The sequence below is a fragment of the Petromyzon marinus genome, chromosome 18 (assembly GCF_048934315.1).
Source record: "Petromyzon marinus isolate PM22_M1 ecotype Great Lakes invasive population chromosome 18, UKy_Petmar_22M1.pri1.0, whole genome shotgun sequence".
NCBI lineage: Eukaryota > Metazoa > Chordata > Hyperoartia > Petromyzontiformes > Petromyzontidae > Petromyzon > Petromyzon marinus.
The window spans coordinates 5,478,194-5,489,061 of record NC_133684.1 but is presented as its reverse complement, the minus strand read 5'-3'; the positions used below and the strand labels follow the sequence as shown (position 1 = coordinate 5,489,061).

At 46.7% G+C, this 10,868-nt stretch overlaps 1 protein-coding gene across 3 annotated transcripts in view; it reads left to right on the top strand.

The window, feature by feature from the left end:
- Positions 1 to 10,868, top strand: part of ARHGEF17 (Rho guanine nucleotide exchange factor 17) — a 116,873-nt gene that overhangs the window by 8,507 nt on the left and 97,498 nt on the right. The gene's annotated exons all lie outside the window — the stretch shown is intronic.

The following is a 10,868-nucleotide window of genomic DNA, read 5'->3' as shown; positions in this document are numbered from 1 at the left end:
TCGCACATAGCAAACACTTATTAATAGTATTGGCCAAACATACCAATGCAGTATCCTTGAGAATAAATGAGGCCTTCCTGTATGAATAAAGAATATGACCTTTTTTATTCCTTCATTGTGTTTAGGAAATAGAAAAGTGATAGCATGAACAAACCAGACAACATCTTTGTATCTGGGCCAACCAAGAAATTCCACTCCTGATAGGACAATTTAATTTACCCTAGACCAGCAAAGACCTGGACTTATGCATCTCCAAAATTGGTCAAAACTCTAGACCACAGCTACTCACTCCTCAAAGTGGTCGTGGGTTCGATTCCGACCCTGAGGCACGTTTATTTGGAGTTTGCATGTCTCTCACCGTGGTCGCGTGGATTTTTCTCTGAGTTCGTTTTTTACCCTCCACATTTAGAAGCATGCGTTTAGAGAATTTGGCTGATAGAAATATCCACGTGATAAGCCACTTCGTTAATCTATAATTTGTGGCCAGGTCGCTTCTGAAAAAGAGCCGTATAGCTGGTAAAATAAAAAAAGTTGAAATAAAGGTCTTTTGTATAACACACAAAATGTTGGGGCAAGTGGTGTTAGCGAGCATCTATTAAGGTCAGAAAAGCACACGAGGGGGTGGGGTGGCAAGAACCACACCCATCCCCCATTGTCTCTGCAGCGCTAATGCTTGCACACTGTACCGGGCACTTGTTTAAGGCTGAGTCGACTTAGGGGTGGGCTAAGACCGGTCCTGATATCACTCGCCACTGATCTTAGCTGCGACCCGGAATCGAAGTCGGGTAGCTGGATTTATAATGCCACCACTGCCCAACAGACAAAACAAAGAGATTAAGACACAGACACGTGCTGTAATGAATATTTTTTATGAAGGTGCCTGTCCACATCTGACAAATTTGTCATCATCGCCCCTTGATTGATTGCATTTTTTTTTACGTGGCCAGACAGCGGCAGAGCTTAGAGCTACATGTGACACCGTGTTGTGAACGGCTTGGTGGGTCAGCCTGAGCCCTCTCTGCGTTGGAACGGCGATTCCAGACATTCCTGCACGACAAGGGACTCCGATGTTTAAAAACTAACCCATTAACGAGCTGCACATTTCTTGGGTTTTAAGCGAGATCTGATTTCCTTTTTTAGTACATATGAAATGTTAGTAAAGCAAAGAGAAATATGCTCCAGTGACTGCAACGCTGAGGAGGAAATTAGCCTTGTTACAATCAGCATTGTCACCATCATCTTCAGCCATGATCAATCCACTGCTGGAAGGAGGATGCATCAACCCGTCGCCATCTGTCGCGGTCCTGTGATGCAACAATTTGTTTAGCACCTTCAAACGAGCCGATTTTTTTTGCATTTCCACGGTGTTCGCCTCCTCGGATGCATTCCCCATTCCTTGGCTCCCACTCCGTCACTGTTCTAACCCACCGGCCATCACCCCTTTTCTAAACGTGTCCTGACGTCCAAGCTCAACTTTCATTCGCAGTTTGAATGTATTGTGTGATGAACTTCTTTCGCACCGTACGTAGCCGGCCGTGCTACTAACGTCGGTCACTTGTGTGCGTTCTCTCATCGATGTGCTCCGCTTTCGTGTCTCTCGGTGTAATTTGAGGCACGTGTTTGCGCGCACGTTTCAGTTTTTGTTCCGTTTTTGTTGTAAAAGACCACGTTTCTCTATCTGTATGCCGTCCCATAGCAAGGAGGCATGTAACAATGCATCGATTAAAATCGATCCTTACAGTGAGGGAAAAAAGTATTTGATCCCCTGCTGATTTTGGACGTTTGCCCACTGACAAAGAAATGATCAGTCTATAATTTTAATGGTAGGTTTATTTGAACAGTGAGAGACAGAATAACAACAATAAAATCCAGAAAAACGCATGTCAAAAATGTTATAAATTGATTTGCATTTTAATGAGGGAAATAAGTATTTGACCCCTCTGCAAAACATGACTTAGTACTTGGTGGCAAAACCCTTGTTGGCAATCACAGAGGTCAGACGTTTCTTGTAGTTGGCCACCAGGTTTGCACACATCTCAGGAGGGATTTTGTCCCACTCCTCTTTGCAGATCTTCTCCAAGTCATTAAGGTTTAGAGGCTGACGTTTGGCAACTCAAACCTTCAGCTCCCTCCACAGGTTTTCTATGGGATTAAGGTCTGGAGACTGGCTAGGCCACTCCAGGACCTTAATGTGCTTCTTCTTGAGCCACTCCTTTGTTGCCTTGGCCGTGTGTTTTGGGTCATTGTCATGCTGGAATACCCACCCACGACCCATTTTCAATGCCCTGGCTGAGGGAAGGAGGTTCTCACCCAAGATTTGACGGTACATGGCCCCGTCCATCGTCCCTTTGATGCGGTGAAGTTGTCCTGTCTCCTTAGAAAAACACCCCTAAAGCATAATGTTTCCACCTCCATGTTTGACGGTGGGGATGGTGTTCTTGGGGTCATAGGCAGCATTTTCCTCCTCCAAACACGGCGAGTTGAGTTGATGCCAAAGAGCTCCATTTTGGTCTCATCTGACCACAACACTTTCACCCAGTTGTCCTCTGAATCATTCAGATGTTCATTGGCAAACTTCAGACGGGCATGTATATGTGCTTTCTTGAGCAGGGGGACCTTGCGGGCGCTGCAGGATTTCAGTCCTTCACGGCTTAGTGTGTTACCAATTGTTTTCTTGGTGACTATGGTCCCAGCTGCCTGGAGATCATTGACAAGATCCTCCCGTGTAGTTCTGGGCTGATTCCTCACCGTTCTCATGATCATTGCAACTCCACGAGGTGAGATCTTGCATGGAACCCCAGGCCGAGGGAGATTGACAGTTCTTTTGTGTTTCTTCCATTTGCGAATAATCGCACCAACTGTTGTCACCTTCTCACCAAGCTGCTTGGCAATGGTCTTGTAGCCCATTCCAGCCTTGTGTAGGTCTACAATCTTGTCCCTGACATCCTTGGAGAGCTCTTTGGTCTTGGCCATGGTGGAGAGTTTGGAATCTGATTGATTGATTGCTTTTGTGGACAGGTGTCTTTTATACAGGTAACAAGCTGAGATTAGGAGCACTCCCTTTAAGAGTGTGCTCCTAATCTCAGCTCGTTACCTGTATAAAAGACACCTTGGAGCCAGAAACCTTTCTGATTGAGAGGGGGTCAAATACTTTTTTCCCTCATTAAAATTCAAATCAATTTATAACATTTTTGACATGCGTTGTTCTGGATTTTCTTGTTGTTATTCTGTCCCTCACTGTTCAAATAAACCTACCATTAAGATTATAGACTGATCATTTCTTTCTCAGTGGGCAAACGTACAAAATCAGCAGGGGATCAAATACTTTTTTTCCCTCACTGTATGCTCGCATTGCATGCGTCTTCTGCGTAAGATTCGACTGTAATCGATTCTGAAATTGTTTTATGTGCTTTGGTCCCACTACAGAGCCAGCGTTAGACATTCTCCACAATTGAAGCAATTTAATTGTTTGACAATCACAGCCTTTCTTCAAATCTGCGTAGCTTATTTTCACGGATGTGCCGTCTAGCTTTCTGAAGTGCTTTTGGGTTGTACCGCGTGTTTGTCAGCATGCTGTCCGGTGTTTCACTCCACATGCCTTCTTCAGGAATACCACACGTTCACTACAACCCGAAAACACATGGGAGAATTATTTACTGCATCGCTTTTGTGATTTGGAGGGGGAGTAAATCATTACATGTTGAAGAATGATGATAATTAAAAAAAAGATATAATCTTCATTCTGCCGTGATTCGGTCAGTCCTGCACTCATGGCTGGAGAGAGGATTGGGAGTAATGGGACACTCGCAGTGGGTTTGTTTGGAAAGTTAATCTGGGCGTGGAAGAGCTAACGTCCCTCTGTCTGGTCAAACAGCTTTTCCTAAATATCTCCTTGGGCATACTTGTCTCGCCAGGTTTCCTGCAGCCCAACCGCAAATCCGGGCAAGTGTTTGGCTGGTGATGCCTCCAATCCTATTATTACAGTATTATCATTATTATCAACGGTAATAATTGTGACTGATCCTTTTTAACCCTTTCCCTGACCTCCCGATACCCTTCCCATCCCCTCTCACACCAGGCCTCCTCCGCAATTCTCATGATAGTCATTGTCCATGCCAGTTGAAAGTTATTTTACAAGTTCACCCAGGAGAGCCTCGCTGAGTCTCGAGACTCGTTTTCGGGAGGGCTCTTGCATTGAGGTTCGTGACAAATCCCAATTAACGTTTTCTCTTGACGTGATTTTCGAGTTGTGTTGCACCTGTTTGCTCGGCACGAAACGTCGAACACATCGTGCCGAGCAAACAGGTCCCCTACACAACCCAAAATACACGTCGGAGAGCTGTGCGGCAGCACAGCCGCGGACAAATAAAAACCTACGCAGTCTCATTAATCAGTGTCAGGCATTTCATAAGTTTTATGGAGTCGGTGTTTTAACATGTTTTTGAATGGCTTTTCAAAGTTATATTTCTGGCGGTGTAAATATTGTCGTTGGGCTTTCTCACAATGTGTGGAGGAGACGGAGAACACTGAGAAGCGATGTAAACAAATTATTCATTTTGTTCTGGATCTTGGATAACATCCATGCAGCTGGCAAGAGAAACAGGAGTTATGTTTCAGCTCATTAAAAAAAATAAGCAGGAGACTATCCAGACACTTAACAGACTCGCTACATTAAAAAAAATTATGTTCGGTCTGAATAAATACTTCATTAACCTTTCTCTTCAATCCGGACAAATGTAAACAATATCTCACCTTAATTGGTAAGATCATTAGGAAAATGAAAGCAATTTTGTGGATTTAATTTGTGGTAACTAAATTAATTCTGCAATCTGTCTGTTCACTTTTCCTTTCACTTTGTCGGCCTAAGGCCTTGTGGGCAATGTTTTACAGAAGCATTTGTTTAAACTGGCAATCTTTAGATGTGAGTTTCGACTTTTTGATGCTCATCAGCAGTCAGGCCAGTTGAGTGCTGCTGGTTAGGTGTGGTTCGTGTTTATCCTTGCCTCTTGATGCTTGGACTTATGATGGCACATCTAAAATTGTCAATCAAATTGAAGTCCACTGAAAATTGATTCCCCCGTGACCCTTTTGGTTCAGTAAATCATCATGCCGACCCGCAACTGGCGAACGTTGCAAAGTATTCTGAAACAACCTCACAGCGTGGGGTGCGAGGCCTTCATCCAGCAGTGGATTGATAAAGGTCTGTGCACTTTGATCGCACTGGAGGGCAGTTTTGTGATTTTGGACGTACGTTTGAGACGCTCTTCACGATGTGGGTAATCTTCTTTAGTCTAAAATCACAATGTGGTATTTTACTCGAGGCGTATTGTGGCGTACAATTCATCTCGCAAGATACCTCGATGTCGGATGTATTCAGACAAATTGACTTTTTCCTTCCACGCTAGGATGGTGGTGGTAGTGCATTCATTTCCATGTGTGCATCAAGCCATTGATTTACATCATAGACATGCTTGTGGACAGTTATCTTCAAAACAATACCCCGCATGTATTGAGGATGATTTAGATTTTTTTTTTGGCTGAATAGGTTGCGCGACTTGTAGAACTTGCCCTTTCAGTGAAGCCAAGGCAAAACCTCGACTTAACTTTTAACGTTTGATGTCTCCTCGCAAACCTGTGCTTCGTTTATTGGCGCTGCTATATTTTTTTGCATTTTCATCCGTTCACATTTCTTTTTGCTGCGACTACGGTACTTCGCGTCCGTCTCTCAAACGTGAGAGCCCACGCTCGCATCGCTGGAGCATCGTGGTGCTCCAGCTTTGTATAAAAGCCGCGACGAGCAAAGCATACGCTTCGTAAAAGACAAAGGTGCAGCCCTAGCGATTTGCTGTGCTCACACCACTGCTGGCAAAAATCACTCCCGACCTAGAGGAAACCCTCTCGTGAGCCCCTCTAAGAAGGGAATTTTCACCGAATCTTCCACACCGGCCAGACGTCTGAGAAGAGACGTTGTAGAGAGACGGCTAACCTCGCCGCACGCGACTTGCTCGATTGACGAACTGGCGTGCCACCCATTTATACTGCTGGGTGGACAGAGGGAGGAGGGGGAATTCGGAAACTGGCCCATTACTTCAGCTGCCGTGCCAGGAGATCGGATCCAACCGTCAACTTTTGTCTTTTTTTCTTTTTTCTGCGACTTCACCAAGATTCCTGTACGGACTACGGAGTGTATAAGAAAACAAATCGGGGAGTCTGCACAGCGTTGTAATATAATGTATACAGTATTTCGGGTGCACGCACATTACGCTTTCCTGCAAACTATTTCGGGGTAAGGACTTTGATTTTCTGGTATGCGTGACCTTGGAAGTTACGTGTCACCTTCTCTGCTTTTGTTGTATCGCTGGCCCTTACGGTTATGGGGAGATGCAGCTGAGCACCCACACACATTTTGGTTGGTCTAAGGTTACTCTCTGTGTACACTGGTGGGAAATTAGAAACAGATGGAACAGGATTTTGGGGACATGAAGCGGTGGAGGGATGTTGCATGATTTTCCTGCTCAAGAGAATAGTACGTGTAAGAATATTTTCCTTTATTTACCCGCAAAAAAACTGAGTCTAAAGGCTCGTGTGATGGAGGGTCCAGCATTTGTATGTTTGGTTATTTGTTTTGAGCGCGGGAGGAACTCGGAGTATCCAGAGTAAACGCATGCATGCAAGGGGGCGACTACTCAAAAGTCCCGCATACACAATATCAGGAATCCATTGTTATACTGGAATCTCTTGACCCCCTTGCAGTCCGAAGGCAACAACACATGGTATTCCTGGTCAGTCTACCATTCGAGTACTGTACTAACCAAGCTCAACACCGCGTAGCTTCCGAGATCTGATGACTATTAGGCACATTTAGGGTGATTTGGTCAAAAGAAACCGAGTGCCTTGGAGGGATCACCATTATCTTCTGTGATCAGTCCACTGCTGGACGAAGACCTCCCAAAGCCATCGCCACCTTCCTCAGTGCTGGGATGTAGCAATTAAGGTGCAAACAAGAATAATGAGACTCAGAATATGTATTTATACTGGAGGAATTTTGATGAGCTGTAATTTTTTGTTTGCACAGATGTCCATTAGGTTCACAGATGTCCAATAGGCAAGCTGATTTAATGGCTCCATCTCCGCGGTGGACGTGCTCTGGGACACGTCACCTCCGGTGGCCGCCATCGTTCTTAGTGTCAAGCAACGTTTTCCTTGGCCTCTCACGTCTCTATAGCGGTCAATGTGCGATGCCTCTCCCAGGTCACTCGTGCGTACGTTCTCTAATCCATGTTTTCCACTTTTTGTCTCGCAATGGAATTCCAAGCGTATACACTTCCCAGTGCTTCTTTGTGCACTTGGGATGGCATGTGAAAGAATGCGCAAACGGGTCTTAAATGCTGTGGACTATAACATTATACTGTATTTGTGTGTGGAGACATGCAACAGAATGTTGCTTATGTAAGCAAAAAAATAACCTGTAATGCGCTCGATGTTTCAACTGCCTGTAGCGTTGAAGGGAAGGGCCCGCACCTCCGACTAGCGCAGTTGGCTACGTACAGTGCGAAAGAAGTTCAACATGCATACGTGTGGTGGGGACGGTGAAGGCCTGTGTCTCGGATGCCTCCCATCCTGTCCAAAACACGGCTATAGTTACTCGCTTCTCGTGGAAATCGTCAACGTCTCCCAAGGCACATTTTCAGCATGGGCACGATTTCACTCTGCGTGCTTTGGTTTGCGTGCCAAATCGCCCTGAGGTCCGCCCGACTTCGCAGCAGGCGTTCAGCCCGGTTAGTTGTTGGATGGGTCATCACCGGCATTCATCCAAATTGTAGTTCAACTAAAGAAAATTAGATGGGCACAATGAATGATTGCCTACGACAAAATAAGCATTCACGCACCCTGCCTCATGTGATTGTGGGCGCTATGGAGGGTTAAAGCCTCGTCAGTACTGGGATGGATGATCCACCACCAGCATTTGCTGGGTGTGTTGTAGGCATGGGCTGCTAGGTGACCAGAAGATGGAGGTTCAGCAATAGTTCCGTGTACCTATCTGTGTGCAGCGTTTGAGTATTACCCACTCGTGCGTGCGTGTGTGTGTTTGTGTATGTGCTTTTTCCGGGGTACACTTGTTCCTCCACAAGCCAAACACTCATTCATGGAATTGGCCAAACATTGAAATCCATGCCGTTCTTCAAAACGAGTCTCATAACTCAGTGCAGCGTACATGGATAAACAGAGGGCATCATTATAGGGTCTTGCTTGGCTTATCTGCCCCAAATCCTTTTTGGGTCACTTTACCCCACCCAATGCCTACAACGACCTACTTCCTGTACTATAACGTGGGCCCACCCTGTGCAGGTGTGCATCACCTGCAAATGACAGACCCATCGTTTCAGGATCCACCAACCCTATTTATAGTTAAGTCGCCTGGATTGCAAACGTGTGCCACCACACCCAAGTGCCGTGCCACAACTGCCATCAAATTGACGTCCCGCCCCCCGCCCAGCCACCCCACCTGTCACAAGACATTTGCCCCGTCTGGCCCGTGTCCAGTTTCACCGATTTTGGTGCCTGTAGCCGGCTAGCTAGCCGGGTGTGGTTTTTTTTCTTCTGCGAGTTCACCTGCATGATCCGACGCTGGGTGGCACCTGGCACGCCGTTCCCGGAGGCCTCTTAAACACGGCGTCTGTTCACAGCAGCGTAGCCGCATTGGACGTGTCAACTGATATCTGTAATGCCTTCAGTAGTTGCTGCTTGTTTCCTGGGCCACCTGGCATTTTTTTAAAGGCCTTTGGGCCTGTACTCGGTGAATGCACGCCGCCCTATCAGTCGTGCATTATTGCCGCTCATTGCAGAGGTTTGCGCGTCACGGCTGCCATAGTTAATCACTGGTTGCGCATTCAACCGAATAAGATATACAGGCCGTCTGCTTTAAAAGTGGATCTTAAAGATGCCACGGTGTTGTTTGTAAAAGAGTAGAAGAACTTGGGTTCTAGATTGATGGTCCGAAATTGGCAAATTTGAAAATTGCCCACATATTGCCAAGTTTTCCTAGGAAACTGGCTAAAATCGCGAACAAAAACTTCACCTCCTACTGGCAGACTAGACCCGTCTGTGAAACACTGCCCCTTCCGGGATAAACTTGCGCTGTAAGAATGACACAAACACCACTGATCATTCATTATATATATAAAAAAAAACATCTTCATGAAGGACTTCTTGCAATTCAGCGGCTTGTGCTGAGCCTGCATGAAACAATAACGTTATTGTCATGAATCGACCTTTACGCTTGCCGTGGCTGGGGCCTGGACAGCTCGGCTGTGTTGGCAACTGACACAATGCCGTATTCAATATTGACCTTGCCGCATTTAATACACGGTGACATGAGTATACGTGCGGCCTTTTTTAAAATCCAATCCACTACTGGATCAGGGCCTTCCGACGCAGCGGTTTATTTGACCATACTTCACCACGCGGGTCAGTGCGGGTTGGTGAAGGCGGGGGAGCTAGACCTGTGAGCATTGAATTACAGTACAATGGAGAACCTTGCAGCACTCCCCAGGGTTGTCCTCAACATTGCCCCGCAGAAGCTTCTTAACGCCTGTCACGTATGGTAGTAACCCAGTGCTGTTCACTAATTGACAGGGGGGGTTGGGGGGGGTCCTTGGGGGTTTGACAGCACGACAGGAGGGGTTGTTTTCTTCACATTTGTGTATTTGTCATGGGCCTCAAGGCCACCAGTAACCACCAGTCGCCCGCAGGCCTTGCATTGAAAAACACTGTGTAGTGACCCGTCCAAACCAAAACCTGCTGAGCTTTCAAGGTCTGGGTGAGACTGGCCGTGTCTCCTAGGTTATGTGACCTCGAGCAGATGGTAAAATTTGGCACTTTTTGGAGGTGAGGTTGTGACGGACTATGCAGATTTGTGTGGAACTCCCGAATGCAGTGAGCTGTGAGCACTGCAGGATGTGACAGTGCAGCAAAGTGAATTGAATCCATCTGTGCAGTGCTTTGGGTGTTATCCCCTCGTTTTACGTGGGGTTTCCCTGGCCACGCCCAGTTTCCTCCTGCGCTCAAAACACTCATAAAAACGAGTTTGGGCCGAACATCGTGGGATGACCCCACTCAATCACGTTTGAGACACGGCGAGCCCTTCGTTGTGTGTGGCTCTGCCTGGTATTTCAATGTGCTCTCAAAACAAAATAAAGTGCTTGCGCGTCCGTGACTCAAGCCGATTGCGCGGCCTCCCAAATCTCGGCGGTGACCTCACGGCGCGATCGCCGCTCTTTAAAGTCAGAATATTTGTTTATACCGGAGCAATCTGATGAACTATAAAGCTCTTGGCTTGAAAAAAAAACGTCTTCCCCCTATCAACCAATGACCACCATCTCAAACCTCACGCCCCCCTCTACGGAGGGGCTACTTCACATATTGTTTAAAAAAAAGACCTTGTGCTGCCAGACTAATCAAGATTACAGGCAACCTTAGCGGCAGCATGCTACCGTGGTGTAATGGTGAGCACGCTGGACTTTCAATTTCAGAGGTCGCCCGGTTCAATCTCATGGCACGGCGAGCCTCTTACAATTCCACCCAGCCACCCCTCGCCTCTGTCCGCCCAGCAGTATAATTGGGTACACCGTCGTGTGCCGTGTGAGTACACACCGTGGGTATTTCCCACCATTTCGTCCAAGATGTGTGTATCCTCTCGACGGGGTTCTCAGGAGTCCCCCTACAGTGGAGGCCCTTCCGACATTAATATTAGGGCAGCACCTTCGCCGAAGTGGCTGTTGCTTTAATTTCACGCGGCAGTCCGCTTCAAATATATCGGGGCAGTAAAACACATTCTCCTGACCCCAGCCCGAAGCATTTAAGTTTTA